Source organism: Marmota monax, unplaced genomic scaffold (assembly GCF_021218885.2).
Source record: "Marmota monax isolate L192 unplaced genomic scaffold, Marmota_monax_Labrador192_F-V1.1 WCK01_AAM20220418_F8-fsc00203, whole genome shotgun sequence".
NCBI lineage: Eukaryota > Metazoa > Chordata > Mammalia > Rodentia > Sciuridae > Marmota > Marmota monax.
Genome location: NW_026694787.1, coordinates 1,455,919 through 1,478,421, shown reverse-complemented (window position 1 = coordinate 1,478,421; position 22,503 = coordinate 1,455,919). Strand labels below are relative to the sequence as shown.

At 39.7% G+C, this 22,503-nt stretch overlaps 1 protein-coding gene across 8 annotated transcripts in view; it reads right to left on the bottom strand.

Annotated features, from left to right (window-relative positions):
• The window catches only part of Map7d2 (MAP7 domain containing 2), a 110,920-nt gene that overhangs the window by 65,822 nt on the left and 22,595 nt on the right, over positions 1-22,503 (bottom strand). The window contains exon 1 of one of the 8 annotated variants that reach the window (XM_058573066.1): positions 22,355-22,373. The exons of the other annotated variants lie outside the window; for them this stretch is intronic. The gene's annotated coding sequence lies outside the window, so the exon portion shown is untranslated. Of the gene's footprint in view, positions 1-22,354; positions 22,374-22,503 lie in introns of those variants that run through there. 8 annotated transcript variants of the gene reach the window in all.

Below are 22,503 nucleotides of genomic sequence, written 5' to 3'. Positions count from 1 at the left end.
ACAACTATTTTATATTTTTAAAAAACAGCATAAAATCTCATACTTCACTGATTTGCCCTTCCTTAGCATAACTTCCCATTATCCGTGGGCTGCAGCAACACATTGAAAAAAACTAATTTAAAAATGAATTTTATTAGCCTGAAGCACTCTACTATTAGAATATTAATGAGCTGATATTAGTCAATTATTCATGGTACTGGTAAGAACCATTACTGAAATACCGTTTTAAGGAGAACCAGCTGTGTTTGACTTTTAAAAATTAATTGCACCAATTTTAAAACAACCTCCCCAATCACACTCACAACTGTGCAATTGCAATGTCCAAGAAAAAAAAAAAGAAAGAAAACCAGAGCAAAGAGCTCATCCAACAGATAGTCCAATGACAGCAACTCAGTATCTCTAGGGAGCCCTGACTGCTTCAGGAGTAGCCTGGTACCTTGTTCTCGGTGGCCTCATGGGGGCGGACTCTTTCCTACCTCGTGGTGATTCCAGTTAGTACTATGATGATCTTAAAAGGAGAAAAGACCACTTCTTCAACTTTGGCTTTATAGTGCAAAAGCTCCCCAGGTGATTGTGATTACACTGTCATTGTTGATTCACATGTAGTTATAAGAAATATCACAGACACCATATACCCTATACAGTGGTAATACCCCGCAAAACAGTAGTGCAATATCAAAACCAGCGTGTTGATATTAATATAGGCAAGATATAGAACATTTCTCTGTCTGTGTCATACATTCATATACACACATGCATACATGCTTGGATCCCCTTTCAGATTCTGGTCCAGTCATTCTCAAGTGTGGCATAAGCCTTGGTGCTTTAAAAGTTTCCCATAAAATACTGATGTGCAGCCAGACCTAAGAACCATCCAAGCCAACTGCTCCCCACACCGGAACATGCATCAGAGCCACCCGAAAGGCTGTGAAAACAGACTGCTGAACATCATACACCTACCTCCACCCCAAGTTTCTGATGGAGCAGATCAAGGGTGAGACAAGAATCTGCTTTTCTAACAAGGTCTCAGTGAGTTTAATGCCACTGATCTAGGGCCTATAGCTTATCAGTGCCATTGGTCTAGAGATCTCTGCTGAATCTGAGGGCAAGGCCCTGCCTGTGGCTCCCCTCTATATGTCCAGAGCCCAGAGGAGTGAGCCCCAAATATGTCTTCCAAAGGAATGATCAATCACCTGCCCACCTCCAGCATTCATATTTGCTCTTACATACTATTGTCTGGGTCTGTTTACTGGACTTAAACTCTTGTCTTATGTCTGAATCCCCAACATTGGTAGGCACTCAATGTTGCTGAATGAATAGACCATGAACATTATGTCCTATTGATGAAAATTTCCCAATTTGTAAAGCAAAACAAAGAAATAAAACCTCTACCAGCGGTGTCTATACAAACAAGAGGGCTGGGGCTGGGGCTCAGTGGTAGTGCACTTGCCGGGCATGTGTGAGGCACTGGGTTCAGTTCTCAGCACCACATATAAATAAATAGAGGTCTATCAACAACTAAAGTAATATTTTAAAAAAAAACAACATTTTTAGCCATCATTGTACCCATTATTCTACTAGAGTTGTGGAAGGAGGTAAAGAAAGACACACAACTTCCCCCACTGCTCCCCATGTTCCAAAATACACACAGATACACACACACATGAATCTTTCCTATAAATTCTATCAGCACTCTCTCACAGCATTTTTCCTCTTTATTTCACATTGGGGTCCTTCCCTCTCTCCTTTGAGGTCCTCAAGCACAGGAAGCTCTACCTCCATAGGCTCCCTCTCACCACTCCTCCCTTTCTAATCTACCAACCAGGATACAAGCACCTTTGATTCTGTGGTTCTGGGGGTTGAACCCAGTGCCTTATGCAAGCTAGGCATTCACTCTACCACTGAGTTACAACCCAGTTAGAATGTAAGCTGCTTCTTCTTTTTTAAAATATTTTTAAAAAGAAGCAGCAGCTTACATTCTATTACTTGTTGATGGACCTTTATTTATTTTTATGTGGTGTTGAGAATCGAACCCAGTGCCTCACACATGCTAGCCAAGCACTCTGCCACTGAGCCACAACCTCCACCAGAATGTAAACTTCTTAAGGGCAGGACCTGAATCCTATTTCTTCTTATATACCTCAAAGGGTCTTATACAGTATTTTGTACTTGATAAATGCTCTCTTTAGTTCATAAAGGGGGTGCAGTGACATATACTGAGCACCTACTGTGTGGCAGACCCAGGATAGTTATTAAGAAAGGTTTCCTGGAGCCAGGTGTGGTAGCATATGCCTATAATCCCAACTACCTGGGAGTCTGGCAGAAGGATTCAGTTTAAGGCCAGCCACAGCACTTATGGTGATTCTATTTCAAAATAAAAATAAAATAAAATAAGGGAATGGTAGGTTAGTAGCAGACTGCTTGCTTAGCATACAAAAGGCCCTGGGTTCCATCTCCAGTACCTAAAAAAGAAAAAAGAAAGACATGTTTCTTTATTTCCTACAGTCCTTGTGATAGCACCAGAAAAAGGATGATGATTCCCATGGCTTCTGTATGACCCAACCCTCTTAACTGAAACTTTTGAAGCTTCAATTTCCCATATTTACAAGGAGGTGACAGAACTATCTAAGAACACTAGCTCTGAGGACTCACCATCTTGGAACACACATCGCTCTACTGCCAAACTGTGAGAAAGTCAAGCCACATGTCTTATGGGAAGTGCCTATCTGAGATAAGCTGGAGCCACTACCAACTGGCCCAGCCCAGTCACCACTGCCATCTCAGGAGAGACCCAAGCAAGAAACAGTTAAGCCCAGGCAACACACAGAAACCTGAAGGAAAAAAAATGTGGTATTGCACACCACTGAGTTTTGGGGCAGTCTGTTACACAACAGCAGAACCAGAAGGCCAGTCAACAATCAACTGCAAGCAAATCAGCAGCATTTTCTGAGCATCTATTGCCCTGGAGCCAGTTTTCACAATACCCTATACTGCCCAGTGTCACCTTCCTGGGGACACTGGCACTCCACCAACATGCTTCACTTCTCAGCCAAAACTGCTCTAGTGATGGTTGTGCTGTTCCCTCAGTCACCATACACTGGAAGCTGCTTCCCACTATGGCCCCCATCAGAGTAGACCCACAAATGGCACCAACTGACATGGAGTGATGTGGGCACTTTGCTACTGACCAGCAGATTTGTAGAGGTTCCCTGTGGCAGTGAGGAAACATGATCCAGAGGACAAAGAGGTACTATGGTTTGGATATGGTTTGTCTGTCTCCCAAGCCTTCATGTGTCAAAATTTAGTCTCCACTGTGAAGTATTAAGTGTGTGGAAACTTAATTCAACCATGATACTTAAGAGGTGGGGCCTGTAGGAGATGATTAGGATTAGATAAACTCATTATGGTAGAGTCCCCAATGACTGAATCCAGATGATTTTACAAGAGGAGGAAGAGAGATACAGACACAAGCATGCCCCCCCTTCTCTTGTTCTGTGATGCCCTTTGCTACTTAGGGCTCTGCCAACAAGAAAGCCATCACCCAATGTGGCCCCTTGACCCTGTACCTCTGGAAGCATAAGCCAACATAAGCCTCTTTTCCTTATAAAGTAACCTGCCTCAGGTATTTAATTATAGTATAGGAAAATGGACTAATACAAGGAGCTAAGGCCCCATGAGATGCATTTTGACCAACAAGAGACAACTTGACTTATATAAATTCTCGCCCTTTTTTCTAGAAGTGAACTGTCCCAAATCACAAGCATCTCACACCCTCTCTGGACATGGCCTGTGGGTCAAGCAACTAGTTGTATTTAGTTGCAAAGTTGTGATCTGCTTAATGATGTATCATCTTTTATTTCTTCTCCTTCCTTCTTTGGCTTATATTCCTTTCCCCTCACTCTTAGCTCCCTGGAAGAATATCCTTCCATAAAATGTTGGCATGTACAAAAAAGAAGGAATCTGACAATGAGTTTTCACAGCACCATTAGTCATAAGTTATAAGTAGAAACTTAAGCATAAGCCACTAAGTAGAAACAACCCAAATGGCCAACAACTGTTGATTGGGTAATCCATACCATGAAATACTATTTAGCCATAAAAAAGAACGAAGGGGATGAGAGACGTTGTGTAAGACTGCTAATGGGTTCAGGGTTTCTTTGGGGTGACACAAATGTGCTGGTTTTAGACAGTGGTGATGGCTGCACATTATGAATGTACTAAATAACACTAAAGTTTGTTTTAAAATGGTATGTTGTTGGGCTGGGGTTGTGGCTCAGCGGTAGAGCACTAGCCTAGCATGTGCAAGACTCTGGGTTTGATCCTCAGCACCACATAATACATAAATAAATAAAGGTATTGTGTCCAACTACAAAAAAATAAATATTTAAAAAAGGGTATGTTGTTGAATTGTATTGCAATAAAAATTTGCAAAAAATAATATAAGCTGGACACAGTGGTGCATGCCTGTAATCCCAGTGGCTTGGGAGGCTGAAGCAGGAGGATTGCAAGTTCAAGGCCAGCCTCAGAAATTTAGAGAGGTCCTAACCAAGTTAGTGAGACCCTGCCTTAAAATAAAAAATAAAAATGACTAGGTATCCCTACCCTAGTACCAAAATGGAAAAAAATAATATAAAAAACGACCTTAGGAAGGGTCTCACAACAAGGTTTAAAATTCGTAGTCCAGTTGTGGAATATTTCAGGGGCACAGTGCTTGTCTAGCATATTCAAGGTCCTGGGTTCAATCCCCAGTGCCACCAAATAAACAAATGAGCAAACAAATAAATAAAATCCACAGTTCAGTTAAATTTGAGTATGGCCTTCTTCCAGGTCTCCTAAGTGATATTTCCTTTTCTTCCCAAACATCCAGGTGATGTATCTGCTTCCAAATATGAATGTGATTTATTTGAGTATGCAAAAATCACATGTAAAACTGAGGAGCAAAAATGAATGTTGGAAAGGTGAAAGAAAAAAAAGTCTGTTACTGTGTTATTAAAAAGGAGGGGTGGTGCTGAAAATTTGCCAATAATAAATGTGTTGTGATAAATAGCTGTTGTGATGGATGACGCATGTGACGAACTTTCCATAGTGGCCCTTATTCTTAAGGGGCTTATGTTTTCAGATTAATAAAATGAAGACTCCAGGGACTGGGGTTGTGGCTCAATGGCAGAGCGCTTGCCTGGCATGTGTGAGGCACTGGGTTCAAGTCTCAGCACCACATATAATAAAATAATAAAAAGATCCATCAACAGCTAAAAAAAATATTTTTAAAAAGAATTTCTTTTAATAGTTCCAAAGCGTACTTATTTTGTTTTTCTTTTTTATTGGTGCATTATAATTATACATAACAGTCTGATTTGTTATAATATATTCATACATGCACACAATAAAACAGTATAATTTGATCAATTTCACTCCCCAGTACCTCTCCTTTCCCTCCTCTCCCTCCCCCTGATACCCTTCTAAAAAAGATTTTCTAAAAAAAGAAAAAGAAATGGAGATTCCAAAAATCAAGTGACCCACATAATTTCAGATGAAACTGAAGACTCTAGTTATTTCCTGACCCTGAACACAATGAGATTTCACCTAGACTGCTACTCTCCAGGGGGAAGAGAGATGGGATGAGATTCAGATTAGTGAAGAGCAGGAGGTAAAAATTATAGATGGGGGTAATGGTGAATATAAAAATAACAGGAAAAAATCAAGTGTGAAATCTCACTGAACTTTAATCTTACCAGTGGGAACTGAAAACCATTTGATAGAACCTTTTTCATTGTTGCATGAGGGTATACTGTTTTTGTTCAGAAAGCATCACATATTCCTAATAGTTTTCATTTAAAATCTCAGAACCAATTACCATCCCACAAACTTTCTACTTGAATTATAGTCACTCAAAGTTTTTATTTAAATTTCTTTCAGTGCAGAGCTAAATCTCAATTCCCTCCATGCCCCAGGATGACTGCTTTAATGCAATGGACTGTGAAGAAAACCAACAGTAAGAAATAAAGAAGATTCTTGTCTAGCAACCTAATTTTTCTTCAAAATAAAATTCATATCCATTAAAAGCACTCTGAGAACATCAATAAATCAACCCTGAACAATGTTAAAATCAAAGCTCAATCAGACCTGTGTATAATGCACAAAAAAGAAATTGCTAAAAAGTCAATTTAATGTATGTTTGGCACTTTCTAAATTCCAAATCATTAGATTTCTTTTAAAATATTTTTTAGTTGTTGATGGACCTTTATTTTTGTATTTATTTTTATGTGGTGCTGAGAATCGAACCCAGTGCCTCACACATGCTAGGCAAGCACTCTTCCACTGAACTAAAACTCCAGCCCCCAAATCATTAAATTCCAGATTGAAGGGTTCTACAAGGCTGTGTTCAAACAGAGAGATGGATGTGTTCCATCCATCTACCTGAAAAAGAACTCTTTATCTTCTTGTCTTCCTGCAGTCTGCCCAGCCAACATAGCGGATCAGCAGCTGGAAAGTGGGGGGGGGGGGGTAGAAAGTTTTGGTATTGCAACAAGTGAGTCAGCTTGGCTTAATGGACACTGGAAAGGGGAGTAGACGTTGCATGAGGGGTGAAAGAGAGAAGGAAGTAAAAGAGGACAAGGGAAGCAAGAGCCATGCTGAGTTGCCTCTAGGGAGAATTCTTGCCAGTTGTGGTGGAAGTGCTCACATGTAATTCCAGCAACTCAGGAGGCTGAGATAGGATGATTGTAAGTTCCAGGCCAGCCTCAGAAACTCAGCTAGACTGACTCAAAATAAAAATAAAAGGAACCTGGGGGTGCTTTACCACTGAGCTACAACCCTAGTCTCTTGAGGTTACAGGCATGGGCTATGGCACCCAGTTGTTATTGTTTTTTATAAAATATGCTCACTAAATTCCTAGAGGATTCCTTCTAAAACAGCTGAATTACATTATTCAGAAAATACAGATAAGAGTATTATTAAACAATGCCAATGAGTTCTCAATGATTTTCTTAATGACAACTGCACAGTTAAGGGGACCAGTTTCTTTTTTTCTTCCCAAATGCAAAACTGGGTAAAGTCCAAACAATGCAAAAAGCATAAACACTTTGACAGCCAGGTCAAATAATAATAAGAATTAATTCACCTCCTGGCATGTAATCATCACCAATCTGCCACAGAAGACTCTGCATAGGGTAACTAAAAGGCATAACAGTGAAGTTCTGCAGGAACTGCTCTAAGCCTTCTTCCCAGTAAGATGGAGATAAGAGTAGTACCTATGTTACAGGGAGGATTAAATGACAAGACTGCTTAACTGTATCCAGCACACATCTCTATTTGTTGCTCTCCCTCTTCCACTGAACATATGCCTAGAAAACAATCAGGCTACCTTTCCTAACAGGCATAAGACAAGAGTGCATTAAAATACTGCCATCAGAAACCCAGGGAGAACATTCTTTTTCCCATAAAATTATATTAGGAACAGATGAATGTTCTCTTGATTTCTCACCTTCTACAAAGACTATTGGTTACTTTTGTTTTTGTCTGAATATGTACACATATGCCCCCCTTCTGGTAAATCAATAGAAAGGAGATTCTTTCTTTAGCAGTATAAGTAATTCTTTTTTTTATATTTATTTTTTAGTTTTAGGTGGACACAATATTTTTATTTTATTTTTATGTGGTGCTGAGAATCGAACCCAATCCCTCACACATGCCAGGCAAGCGCAATACCTTTTGAACCACATCCCCAGCCCAGTAATTCTTTTTTTTTATTTTTTGTTTTTGTTTTTAGTTGTTGATTGATAGACCTTTATTTATTTATTTATATGTGGTGCTGAGAATCGAACCCAGTGCTTCACACATGCCATGCAAGTGCACTACTGCTGAGCCACAATCCCAGATAATTTCTTTTTTTTTTTTAATTTTTTATTGTTGGTTATTCAAAACATTACATAGTTCTTGATATATCATATTTCAACCTTTGATTCAAGTGGGTTATGAGCTCCCATTTTTACCCCATATACAGATTGCAGAATCACATCAGTTACACATCCATTGATTTACATATTGCCATACTAGTGTCTGTTGTGTTCTGCTGCCTTTCCTATCCTCTACTATCCCCCCTCCCCTCCCCTCCCCTCTTCTTTCTCTGCCCCCTCTACTGTCATTCATTTGTCCCCCTTGTATTATTTTTCCCCTTCCCCTCACTTCCTCTTGTATGTACTTTTGTATAACCCTGAGGGTCTCCTTCCATTTCCATGCAATTTCCCTTCTCTCTCCCTTTCCCTCCCACCTCTCATCCCTGTTTAATGTTAATCTTCTTCTCATGCTCTTCAACCCTACTCTGTTCTTAGTTACTCTCCTTATATCAAAGAAGACATTTGGCATTTGTTTTTTAGGGATTGGCTAGCTTCACTTAGCACAATCTGCTCTAATGCCATCCATTTCCCTGCAAATTCTATGATTTTGTCATTTTTTAATGCAGAGTAATACTCCATTGTGTATAAATGCCACATTTTTTTTTATCCATTCGTCTATTGAAGGGCATCTAGGTTGGTTCCACAGTCTTGCTATTGTGAATTGTGCTGCTATGAACATCGATGTAGCAGTGTCCCTGTAGCATGCTCTTTTTAGGTCTTTAGGGAATAGACCGAGAAGGGGAATAGCTGGGTCAAATGGTGGCTCCATTCCCAGCTTTCCAAGAAATCTCCATACTGCTTTCCAAATTGGCTGCACCAATTTGCAGTCCCACCAGCAATGTACAAGTGTACCCTTTTCCCCACATCCTCACCAGCACTTGTTGTTGTTTGACTTCATAATGGCTGCCAATCTTACTGGAGTGAGATGGTATCTTAGGGTGGTTTTGATTTGCATTTCTCTGACTGCTAGAGATGGTGAGCATTTTTTCATGTACTTGTTGATTGATTGTATGTCCTCCTCTAAGAAGTGTCTGTTCAGGTCCTTGGCCCATTTGTTGATTGGGTTGTTTGTTATTTTATTGTCTAATTTTTTGAGTTCTTTGTATACTCTGGATATTAGGGCTCTATCTGAAGTGTGAGGATTGCTGAGCCACAATCCCAGATAAGTAATTTCTTTAAAAAAAAAAAAAAAACAGAGATGACATTTCGCAAATACTAATTATGAAAGCATATATCATGATGCTGTTCAACATTTCAACAGTAAATTGCCTAATTATATTCACACATACATATTCAGCTATCCTAGGAACTTCTGCCCCAGCAACTCAATATGGTAAATAAGTTCTCCAGAACCAAAAGAAAATGTGCCAAATTATAAAATCCAACTGTGCCCAGTTTTGAGAACGTTCATGGGCTAGAATTTTTCTAAAGACAATATTTCTTAGACAACTACTTTCTGCCAGGTACTATGCTCTATAATTGCTATTTAATTCACAATAATCCTAAAGGTGGCAGACACCTTCTTGCAAGTGAAGAAATTGAGACTCCAGAAAGGTTAAGAATCTATCCAAAGTCATACAGCTACTAAATAGGAAAGCCTGGCTTTGAGGCCAGTTTGGCTGATTCAATGAGAGGGAATGCCAACTAAAGGAAGGAGCGCCAATGTAGGGATGTAGGTATTCAGAAGCTATTTTTTCAGTGATGCACAAAGGAGGATGATGAGAAAGAGGAATGGGATGTGCTGAGGCTCAGTCAAATCCCTGCTTTGTGTGCAATACCAGCAATACCAGGGTGATTGTTGGGGAATGTTCTAAGCCTATTTTCCCTGCTTGTTAAAACAGGGATAACAATATTGTGTCATAACGTGAAGTTTAATGAAGAATAAAGTCATCCCTAAGTATATGGAGAGAATTAGTTCTGGGATATTGTAGATATCAAAATCTGCAGATGTTCAATCACCTTATATAAAAATGGTGTGGTATTTGCATATAACCTACATGTATCTTACCATATACTTTCCACCACTGAGCTTCACCCCCAGCCCCTGTATGCTTTAAATCATCTCTAGATTACTTACAATACTTAATACAGGGCTGGGGTTGTGGCTCAGTGGTAGAACACTTGCCTAGCATGTGTGAGGCACTGGGTTTGATCCTTAGCACCACATATAAATAAATGAATAAAATAAAGATCCATAAACAACTAAAAAATATTTAAAAATAATACTTAATACAATGTAAATGCTACATAAACAGCTGTTATGCTGTATTGTTTAGTGAATAATGATAAGGAAACAAGTCTGTACATGTTCAGTATAGATGCAATTTTTTTCCCAAAATGTATCAATCCACATTTGGTTGAATCTGTAGATGCAGAACCTACAAATATGGAAGGCCAACTGTACATGTAAAGCTCTTAGCACATATTAAATATTAGCTATCATCATTATCATCATCAGTTTAGATATATATGGTCCTTAAATGAGGATGTAAATGCAAGTGCTTAGGACATATCAAACAATTGGAAACCATTCATGTTTCTGAATATCATTACCATCATCTCACCAACACCATGTTTACTACTTCAGCTGAGAACTAGTCCCTATTGTTCCATAATCTTTAATCCTTGCTTTCAAATCAACAATATCTCCAGCTTGCCCTAAGCAACTAGCAGGAGACCCACTGGACTTAGAATTCCTGCTTTCTGCATTGGGCCTGGAAGGCTGGGTCCCTCACAGTTCAAATACTACTGTGCTCGTGAAAGGGGCCTGAGCCAAGGCAGTGCACATATTTGCCAAAACTCATTGATGGTACACATAAAATCTGTGCATTGTAGTATATATAATACATCATATTTATTTTAACGCTACAACAAAAATAGAAAGGCAAAACACAGAGCTGGCCACCTTTCATATGTCATGTCTACCCAAAGCTACAAAAAATAACCCTAGATTTCCCATGTTACCAAATCCTCACTATGGCTCTGTGAAGAGGCAGAGGGACTTGTCTTCCCAAGAACCCCACGAAATTCCCCTAGGAAACCCCCTACAATTTCTTAAGAGGTCACAAGTTTGCATTCAAAAGCTTGATGTGCTGAGCTGATAATTCTCTTAGAAGGTGAAATTAACAAGCTTAAAGGTAGTTAAGGATGAGAAAAGTTAGAAAAATTAAACTCAATTGATTAAATATCTACTGAACTATGATGGGAAAGCTTAACTTCCACCCTAGCTCCTACTTTAGAAAGCAGGATTCACCTGGATTCTTGTGTTTCTACAATAAATGAAATACAAATATGTATAATTTCAAAAGAAACCAATATGCATAGCATACTTTAAATAAAATTAGCATGATTTGCTACTTAAATAAAACCTAAACAGCAAAGCTCAGGCTCCCTGAGACAACATGGTGACTCCACACTGAGGTCCATCCTCCTAGCCTTCTTTCCTGTGTGGTGGCTGCACATCTACACTTCCATCTCCATGTTCCCTTGCCCTGTGCACTTCTGGGGTCATTACAGAATTGTTATTATGTGCCTGATCTTCAGCCACAAGAATCTGAATGCTATTCATTCTATCAGGGGCAACTATCACCACACACACAAAATTAAGCAAGTGGGGCTGGCACCAGATAACTGAGTGAACATGAACAGCAAAGCAATCAGAGGTTTCTACCATGGGCAGAGTGCAAGGGCTGGGTCTCTGGACTGGCCTCAGGTCCTTTAGAAATGGAGAAGTTCTGACATATGGGGCTTTAGTTTAGCTGGCCTTGATTCCAAGAGGATTCCTCAGTTTCAAAAAAAAATATGAAAAGAAAGCAAAAAGGTTAGAAAAAAGGCATTCTTGTAAACAATTTGGAGACACTTAAAATTATTTTGAGAGTTGCAACCCCTGTTCTATTTTTCTCTGAAAAGCACACCCAGCAGGATTAACCTCCACCCCAGTCTACAAACCTATGTGTCTGGCATCCTTAGGACAGTAACAACATAATTCCTAAACGAGGACAATCTTCAAGGACACTTGAAGAAAAAGCTTCTTGGCACAAATAGATTTGTTTCAAACCACAGGAGCAGAGCACAAATTGTACCCCTACTCAACTTCATTCAGGGCAGTCCAGCTGGCCTTTTAAATAGCCTTGCAGCTTGTTGATTAAATTCATCTCCACCCACCTTCCTCACTAAAGTTCTCTTTGGAAAAAAAAAAAAGAACAATAAATCTGAAAGCTCTACTTATTGTTACCAGTAGCCAAAATTTTATTTTAAAAACAGTTAAGACTACAGATTATGATACTGACAAAACAAAGACAAAATGTTGTAAACCTCAGTATTTATTTCTGGGAAAGACTTCTATAAAACAGAACAAATCCCAAGGTTTATAGACATGCATAGACTTCTTTTGGATGTGACTCAGAAAAGGACCCTGCCATATAAAAATAACAGATAAGAAAAGTGCTTTTGTACAGTTTACTATAGTGTTACGGTTTTGCCTAAGTATGTAGCTATCACTGTTTTTTTCCTTGTTTTACATGGCAGGAAGAAAAAATGATAATATATGCATTTGTAAATCCTGGTTTCCTTTCACCTACAAAATCTGTCAGCAAAGGACAACAATATGCTGTTGTTATTTAAGCATGCAAGTCCTCACAGCAACTGATGGATTCACCACATTATTTTAAATTAGCCAAAATGTCACACTAAAATGTCACCACACACACTTCTATTACAGCTGACCAATAACTAGTGCCTTTAAAAATACTCTAATACAGTGTTTCTCAATCAGGGATGATTGTGTCCCGCAGTGTTTGGTAATGTCTGGAGACATTTTTGAGTTGTCACAACTGGGAGGGGTCCTTCAAAGTATATACACCTTGGTTCATCCCACATCACCATACAGTAATAAACAAAAAAGCCAGACAATTATAAAAGAATAAGCACAATTCCTACTTGGGCAGCTTTGCTAAAAACTGTAGCCTTTTGTGGCAATATTCATCATATTTAAATATTCTTCAAAAACATAGAATCAATAAACTTGTTACAGGTGTTGGACAGCATCACTGGGCATAATCTGTTCACCTAGGAAGAACTATGGCTAAATACATTAATAGTAAGAATTTTAACACCAATAATTTCTGAACATACACCCCCAAACCCCCATTTCCTGGAAAGCAGTGCAGTGAACTATGGTGGGAATTTGTGACTTAATTTGGAGAGAGAGGCTTACTCGGCCAAGTCACCCCTACAACAGATCACACCAGGGAGGTCAAATCTGTTCATCTGCCTTCATGCAGCTTTCATAGGCCCTACTGGGCATTAGTACAAAGGGCATTCGTACAAATCATACCCTTAATCATATTCTCTGCAGATGGAAACAATTCATATTGTGTCTTACAACAAATACCCTGCTCACTTACTATGAGCACTGAGGAGGAAAAGGAGAATAGAAATGGATGGAAACAGCTTTGATTCCTGTAAAAAAGAATCCATAAACATTTGAAAACTGAGTTTATTTGATTTGATCAGATCAGAAAGGAAGTCTTATGTACTTGATCAAAGTTATTAAAAATACAGCAGTTCTCTTTGGGCATGTTTTTACCATAAAGAATTGGAAAAATGTAGGTTACCTCACAACCATAGCTACTGTGTCTCTTTTTATAGTAACAGGAAGGATGCCTGTGTTCCCAAGGTAACCTGAGGTTTTGCTCATCAATATGGCACACAGAGCTTTTATCCAGCATAGCATCGATTTTCTGATATTTTAAAATTGGAGTTCTCTGCTAAAGAATAGGGCATGATGGAAGGGCTGGGGTTGTGGCTCAGTGGTAGAGTGCTTGCCTAGCATGTGTGAGGCACTGGGTTAGATTCTCAGCACCACATATAAATAAGTAAATAAAATAAGGGTCTATCAACAAATAATAAAAGTATCTTTAAAAAGATGTATAATATCATGCATAGCCAAGATGCTCACCAAATATAAGAAACAAAAATAAACAGCAGGCATGAGGTAAAACAGTATCTTAAGCATTTCTTTCCAGGTGATCATTGAAGCCAATAACAAGCTATTCAGTCTATTTCACTTTATGCAGAAAGGTGTCCATAGAGGACATGTAAAAGATAAAGGCATTTCAAACACAGGGTAGCCCTGAAGTGGGCCTGGTTCTCCTTTCCTTGCCCTGCCATTCACACTGCTAAAGTCTACCCTGCACCCTATCTTGTCTTCTCAGCTATTGCTAGTTCTCAGCCCACAGATGGGTCCTAAGGAAACCCTGGCCCCCATTTCAGTTACATAATGAATGAATAATTAAGAGAAGAGCTTATGAGAATATGAATGGAAAGGAAAAGACGAACTTAAGCACTGAGAGATAGATGCTACACAAACAGGTGACTCCATAGAGATGGAAAGGATAGAGAGGAGAGCTGATTCGGGGACTGAGTTTTCCATTGTTCTTCCACTGGGGAACAGTGGTTGGCACCATTTGCAGAAATAGACAAGGAGCTCAGGAGACTTGGGGGGAGGATGAGTTATGCTTGGTTGTAAGGAATTTCAGGAGCTTGAAAAACAGCTGAATGGGAAATTTTACCAATAGAAGATCAAGGCAGGAGAATCACAAGTTCAAAGCCAGCCTCAGCAACTTAGCGAGGCCCTAAGTTAACTCAGTGAGACCCTGCCTCAAAATTAAAAAATAAAAAAGGGTTGGGGATGTGGCTCAGTGGTTAAGTGCCCCTGGGTTCAATCCCTGATACAAATACATACACACAGATTCTCAAAGTCTTTTCAGACACTGTGACTCAGCATCTCTCAGGAGGAGGAAGAAAAACTGAATTTTCAACAAGCAGCCCAGATGGTTCTTAAAACAGATAAGACAAGTAAGGGAAATACTGTCTTAGTCTACTTCACAAGAACAGAAAATGGAGGCCTAGTAAGATGAGGTAGCGTGATGAAGGTCCCATATAGTTAACAAATGCCCCTGCTCACAGGACTGAGTATATATCAGTATTTTATCTAAGAGCAAAATGTAGAGGAACAGGAAAGGATAGGGTAGGACAATGAAAGCAGTGTCTATGTGACAGGGTCTGCTTCAGCCAAGCAGCTATTTAGTAGGTCATAATCAAAAGCAGTAAATAAATTATTTCTGTTTAAGACAATAAGAACCCACATTGATAAGTCATTTAAACATCTTATCTATATCTCAACCTGTTTTCCCAGATGTGCCCTTGGGCCTAAGAGCTTGAACAGAACTATTTCCCAGGAGTTGTGCTCTCCTTGCCACACTGAGCTCCTGTCTCTTGCTTGAAGAAGTCTAGGTCTGTCTTGATTCCAGGTCTTTGCACATGCTTTGACTCCTGCATAGAGCAACCAACCAACCCCATACACACATATTCTGAGCACTGAGGATGAATGGCTACTTCCTCCAGGAAGCAATTCCTGCTCCATCCCTGTATCCCAAGAAGGGGCATTCTAAGTGTTCCCATAGTCCTACTTTTCCCCCCAACATTGCAGCTGTGCTACTCCAGCTCCCCATCCTTTTATCTTGTTTACCATTATTTATGCAGATCTCAGTCCAGAACAGACTGTCAGAAGATCTTAGACATTTTGGCCTATCTATGAGACCCTTCAATCTGGTGTCTTCCCGTCAGCCTTTTCTTAATGGATACAAGAATTCTTTTTGTTAGAGAATAACAATTCAATACCTACACAAGGGCTGGGGATGTGGCTCAAGCAGTAGCACACTCGCCTGGCATGCATGCGGCCTGGGTTCGATCCTCACCACCACATACAAACAAAGATGTTGTGTCCGCCGAAAACTAAAAAATAAATATTAAAATATTCTCTCTCTCTCTCTCTCAAAAAAAAAAAAATACCTACACAAACAGGTTTGATTCCTCTCCTCTGCAAAGAGTATCAACAAACTTACTAAACCAATGCATTAGTGTCAGCCACTGGCACCCTTGGCTACAGTACATAGTTGGTCCTTTCCCTGACACAGAAAACTGATAAATGGCAGGTCTTTCCTTATGGACCCTATTGAGATCAGTTTAGAAATACTCTGGGCTGAAACAACAATGGTTTAACCAGTGGTTGTTAAACTTGAGTTTGCATCAGAGTCACTTTGAGGGCTTGTAAAAACAGAGTGCTGGGTCCAACACCCAAAGATTCTAATTCAAGGGCTAGGGTGGGCCCTGTGAATTTGCATTTCTGAGAAGCTTCTTGGTGATGATGATATTGCTGGTCCATGGACCACAGGCTGAGAGAACCCCAGGCTTAAACCATAAGACATTTTGATCTCATTTATCAAGAGGTGTTTAGGAAAGCATCTTGAGGTTGGTTTAGTGGTTGGAAGCTGAAAGATCCAAGATCACTTGGTTTTTTATTTTACTTTATTTTTTGGTGCTGGGAATTGAACTCAGGGCTTTGTGCATGCAAGGCAAGCACTCTTCCAACTGAGCTATATCTCCAGCCCATCATTTGGTTTTTCCACTCAGCCATCCTTAATTTGTTTCCCTTTGTGATAACAAGATGGTGCCACAGCTCCAATGTCAAATTCTCACAGGAAAGTACTCCAAGTAGAATGAAAAAGGTAGAAGCCAAAATAGAGAGGATGGGACTTCCTTTTCATGTTCATTTCTCTTTGATTCCAGAAAGTGTTCCCATGGTCTTCCTCTTAAAAAGTTTCCTTAGTCTTTACTGGACTACATGTTGCCAGGGAGGACAGGAGAGTGAATGCATGGGAAAGGGAAATGGACCCACCAAAATTATTGATTTGAAGTGACTCAGGCTGCCCCCATTATTATATACCCCCCATCAAAGCTTTGTAAGAAGGAAAGAATGGCTGTTAGGTAAATAGCCTCCTTAATCTTTCATGCTTCTGCGTGGATGCCCCGTTGCCAGCCAGTAAAGGGGTGATCCCAAACCAAAAGCCTGCGCTGTCATGCTGCTAAAAGAGAAGTACAGCTCCACACACTAGCAATGTAACATAAACAGCTCTCTCTGCCTCCTTTCCTCCCCTATAAAACAAGGTTATTTCTGCCTTTGCAACAGAAATAGAGGAATAGGTTTGTTCGCTTGTTATCTCTACCAAACTGAGCTCTTGGAGAGGTAGGGCTGTGTCAAATCTATCACACATCACAGGCTTAGCACATGTTAGGTACTCAATAAACATTTGCAGAGTAGACCAAGAGTTTCTTTTAAGCACCTGTCCTTAGACACTGTCAAAGTCATTTTAGAAATATCTTCTGAGGATTTTACACTAAAAGAGACACTACTGAAATAAACTAGAAGGGAACATGGATTGATTCAAATAACAAGTAGAAGAGATGTGCTGCTGCAAAAGCAGAGAAAAGTGTGTTACCAGGTTGTCATTCAGTCAGGTTCAAGTATGGACGGCATTCAAAGGACACTGCAACAGAGGAGGAGGACTGCAGGACAGCCCACTGCAACCTTACTCACACAACCTTCTCCAGCCAAGCCTGACTAACAGGCATTGACTGCCTGGAAAACTGCATTGGCAAACTGTTGAGGCCACCTCCAGGTTGGCTGTAATCAAGATAGTGTGATAATAGGAGTCTGGCACAAGGTAGACAGGTGGACAGGATAAAGGAGTGTCAACATTCTTGATCACATAGTTTGCCCTCTCTGGGCAAAATAACCATAAGAATGTTGTGACCAAGAAATTCACTGGCTTGGTCTCAGTGCTCATTCTCAAGTACCACAAAACAAACTTACCAGTCTTTTCCAGGCTTAAAATGGCTACTACATGTCTGACCCATGCAAGGCAACATGCTGCCTTCTTTACACATATCTGCATTTGATACTTAGTATAACCCCATAAAGTAGAATTTCTTTTTGATACTGGGGATTGAATTCAGGTGAAATTGATCACTGAGCCACATCTCCAGCCCTATTTTGTATTTTATTTAGAGACAGGGTCTCACTGAGTTGCTTAGCATCTCGCTTTTGCTGAGGCTGGCTTTGAACTGTCAATCCTCCTGTCTCAGCCTCCTGAGCCACTGGGATTACAGGAGTGTGCCACCATGCCCAGCTTTGTTTGTTTGTTTGTTTTTTGAGACAGGGTCTCACTATGTTGCTCAGGCTGGTTTCGAAACCTTGGGTTCAAGGGATGCCCCTGCCTCAGTCTCCAAAGTGCAAGCACTACAGGTGCACACCACCACCACATCTGGTAAGAAGTAGTGTTTTTTTTGTTTTTGTTTTTGTTTTTTCTTTTTTTAAAGAGAGAGTGAGAGAGGGAGAGAGCGAGCGAGAGAGAATTTTTTTAATATTTATTTTTTAGTTCTTGGCGGACACAACATCTTTGTTTGTATGTGGTGCTGAGGATCGAACCCGGGCCGCACACATGCCAGGCGAGCACACTACCGCTTGAGCCACATCCCCAGCCCAGAAGTAGTGTTTTAATACCATTTTATTGACTGGGAACTGAGGTCTAGGAAAATAAAAGTTTCCCAGATAACACTGAAAAAGCCTCTGGGAGACATCTAATCTCTGGTCCCTGGTCCCCTGGGGGTCTGAACACTGCATCAAGCAACTCCAGGCTCTCTGTGACTGACTCTATGATTCTCTATTTTTTTCTTTCTTTTTTCTTTCAAAATTGGAGATTCAACCCAGGAGTGCTGTACCACTGAGCTGCATCCCCAGTCTTTTTTACTTTTCATTTTGAGACAAAATTACTGAGGCTAGCCTTGAACTTGTGATCCTCCAGCCTCAACTCCCAACACTGGGATTATAGGTGTGCACCACCACGCCAGCTTTCTTTCTTTCTTCCTTCCTTCCTTCTTTCTCTCTCTTTCTTTCTTTCTTTCCCTTTCTTCCTTCCTTCTCTCTCTCTCTCCCTCTCTCTCTTTTCTTTCTTTCTTTTTTTTTTTTTTGCAGTGTTGGGGATTGAATCCAGGGCCTCATGCATGCTAGAGAATCAGTCTACCACTGAGCTATATAGACCCAGCCCTTTGAGGTAGTCTAGAAGGCCTCCCTACATAAAACAAACATAGAACTTCTATCATTAGAATGCTCACAATATTCTGTTTTAAGAAATAAAACAACTGAATATGGTGGCACCCACCTATAATCCCCAGTTACTTGGGAGGCAGAGGCAAGAGGATGGCAAGTTCAAAGTCAGCCTCAGCAACTTAGTGGGACTGTGTCTCAAAATAAAAAATTAAGGGCTAGGGATATAGCTCAGTTGATATAGTACTTGCCTCACATGCACAAGGCCCTGGGTTCAATCCCTGGCTCTGAAAAAAAAAAAAAAAGGAGAAAGAAAGAAAACAACAGACAACAAAGGCCACAACTTTTTCCCAAACAGCTAATTCTATTTCTCCCAATCAAAATCTACCACAGAACATAAGGAAAGGCAGGGCAGATCTTGTTCTAAGAGAACACTGTGCTTCTTTCTAATATGGTTTAGAAAATTCCACAGCAAGGGCCTGCTGTTACTTGTCCCATTCCCAGCTATATGGAGATGTAATGGAAGATATATAGCATGCCAAGGAACAAACACTGCTGATATCTTTTCAACACCAAAACAATTAGCAGACTTATTAAATAGGACCCTGACAACCTGCCCTCTTTTGTCAAGGTTATTTGTTTTGAGCAAGATGGTTTCCTTGATTAAAGCTACCAGTGGCTAATGCTAAATAATAAAATGTTCTAATTATCCACAAGAAATTATAATATCTAAAATTCCCAGCAAGAACTGGGAACTGCTTCCCAGACCATGTCAAAGATCAATTTCAGAGCAACTTCTGACCCCACTCTCTCATTGGCCTAGCTCTGTTGTTCCTGCAACCCAGTCAGTGAAAAGAAATCCAGTCTTCTAGTGGCAGAATGAAGGCAGGTGACTTGTAAGGGCATTCCAGTGCCCAACCATGCAAGTGTTCATCCCTGCTTTCTGGGATGGATTCTTGCAGCTGTGTCCTATCCACCAATTTATCCAGTTTGGGAACTACTTAAGGATAGATTTATAGCAAACCTGCTTATATTTGATAAGGAAGAATGGCACAGGGAGGGGAAGAAGAGTGGTGACTTGGTTATAATTTAGACAGGGGAAGTTATTAATTAAACAAGGATGAAAGAAAACTGGCAAAAAATTCATCAAGACAGTGGATTAGTAGATGGGTTGCCTACTGTCAGAAATTGAGGGGAAATAGACTGCTAATGCGTGTGGAGTTTTTTGGAGGGTGATGAAAATGTTTTATAATTCATTGTGGTGATGGTTGCACAACCCTGTGAATATGCTAAAAAAAAAAACTGTTCAAGTGTACATTTCAAATGGGTGAACTGTATGATATATTCAAAAAAAAAGAAAGAAAGGCTGGGGTTGTGGCTTAGTGGTAGAGCGCTTGCCTAGCATGTGTGAGGCCCTGGGTTCGATCCTTAGCACCACATAAAGATAAATAAATAAATAAAGGTATTGTGTCCATCTACAACTTAAAATTATTAAAAAAATAAAAAAGAAAAAGAGAGAGAAAGAGCTGGAGATATAGCTCAGTGGTAGAGTACTTGCCTAGCATGTTCTAGGCCCTGGATTCAATCCCCAGCACTGGGGGTAAAAAATGAAAAGAAAAGAAATCTGGCTAACTATTAGAAAACCACAATAAAACCATACTCAAAACAAAATATCAGGGCTGGGGATGTGGCTCAAGTGGTAGCGCGCTCGCCTGGCATGCGTGCGGCCCGGGTTTGATCCTCAGCATCACATACAAACAAAGATGTTGTGTCCGCCGAAAACTAAAAAATAAATATTAAAATTCTCTGTCTCTCTCTCTTTCTCTCTGTCTCACTCTTTAAAAATAATATCAAAACCACAACTACATAATGAGAACAAGGAAATACCAGCACACCTGGCATGAACAAATGGCATATAATAACAAAAGTGTATGAGGTTTTTTTTCTTTGCTCCAAAGTAGAGTAATCTGAACCTGAAAATCAAATATTTAAGGCACTTATTGTAAATAATCTGCTTTACGTCTGGAAATACAAGTAGCTGCAGAATTTGTGATCAGAACGAGAGAAGGAACAGTTCTGAGCCAGAGAAGGCCATGTGGCAAAGTAAACAAGACATGAAGGACTGTCTGCTCCTTGAATCAGGCTTCCAGAACACTTTTGGGGAGTCTGACCCAATTGTGAGGTTCTTCAACATCCCATTCCATAAAAGAATGCCTCGTGAGTCACTGAAAATATGCCAGGTAGCAGGGGAGTCTTTCTGAACTTCATGTCTGAAAGCCTTGTGGGGGGCAGAGTATTCCTGCTAAAGATTATGTGACATTTCAAGGATTTTGGTACAAATAACCTTTAAAAAAATAGTTTAATATTAATCCTGAAAGCTCCCCTCCTGATACACAAATCACCTTCAAGATTCTTTCCCTCCCCTCCAGTTCCTAAGAAGCTATAAAAATTAGTGACTATTGGGAATGATTACACAACTCTGTGAATTTATTAATTTAATTAAAACCCACCAAACTATATATTTTGTAAGAATGAAACTTGAGTTATATATTGATATTTTTTAAGTATTTTTCTTAACACTCAAGGCGAAACACGGAATTACCAGATAATACAGCAATTCTACTTTGAGGTATATACCCCAAAGAAATGAAAGCAGAAACTCAAAATACTCCTGCTTGTTGCAACATTATTCACCATAGCTAAAAGGGTGAAGTAACCTAAGTGTTCTTGAACACATTAATGAATAAACAAAAGGTAGTAAATCCACACAGATACTATTTGGTCTTAAAAAGGAATAAAATTCTGCCTGGCTCCAAGGCACAAGCTTGTAATCCCAGAGACTCAGGAGATTGAGGTGGGAAAATTGCAAGTTCAAAGCTAGCCTCAACAACTTAGCAAGGCCCTAAGCAACTTAGCAAGATCCTCTCTCAAAATGATAAATCAAAAGTGCTGGGGATGTTGCTCAGTGGTTGAGTGCCCCTAGGTTCAATTCCCCAGTACCATAAAAAAAAAAAAGGGTAAAATGACGAAATTTATGTTATATACAGTTTATCACAATAAAAATTTTTAAAAAAATTAGGGTCCTCATCTCTAAAAACACACACTTGATATTATGGGACCCCAGAATATGCCACCTCAAAATATATTTCTTTGACGTATTTTGAGACAATTTTTTTTAGAGAAATTACAGACAGAAATAGCTATGAAAATCTGTCCCTTTTAAAAGAAAATTCCTTCTCTCTACATTAGTAAAATAAGCAACAAATGCATAGGATTTTTTTCCCCAGTTCCCCCCTTACTTGCCTAAAACTGACCTAAGTAAGATCTAGGAAGTATTACCTGAGAGATTTTATCTGCAGAATAAGACAACCTTTGCTCACCATATATTCCTCAACTCAATCTTTCATAATTTGCTTCCACTTTTCCCCCAGAAGCCCCAAGTCCCTAGTCCTCTCTGGAACTCAGAGCAATAGATACATAAACTTCAAATATCCAGTCCTTTGAGACTTACACTGTGTGTGTGGCTCCAATGTCTGTGCATTTAATTGTTTGGTTTTTCTCCTGTTAATCTGTCTATTCTCCATTCATCATGGACTAAAATTACCATACCTTCAAGGAAAAAGATAAAATTTAAAACTCCCTTAAGTGAGGCAAACCATC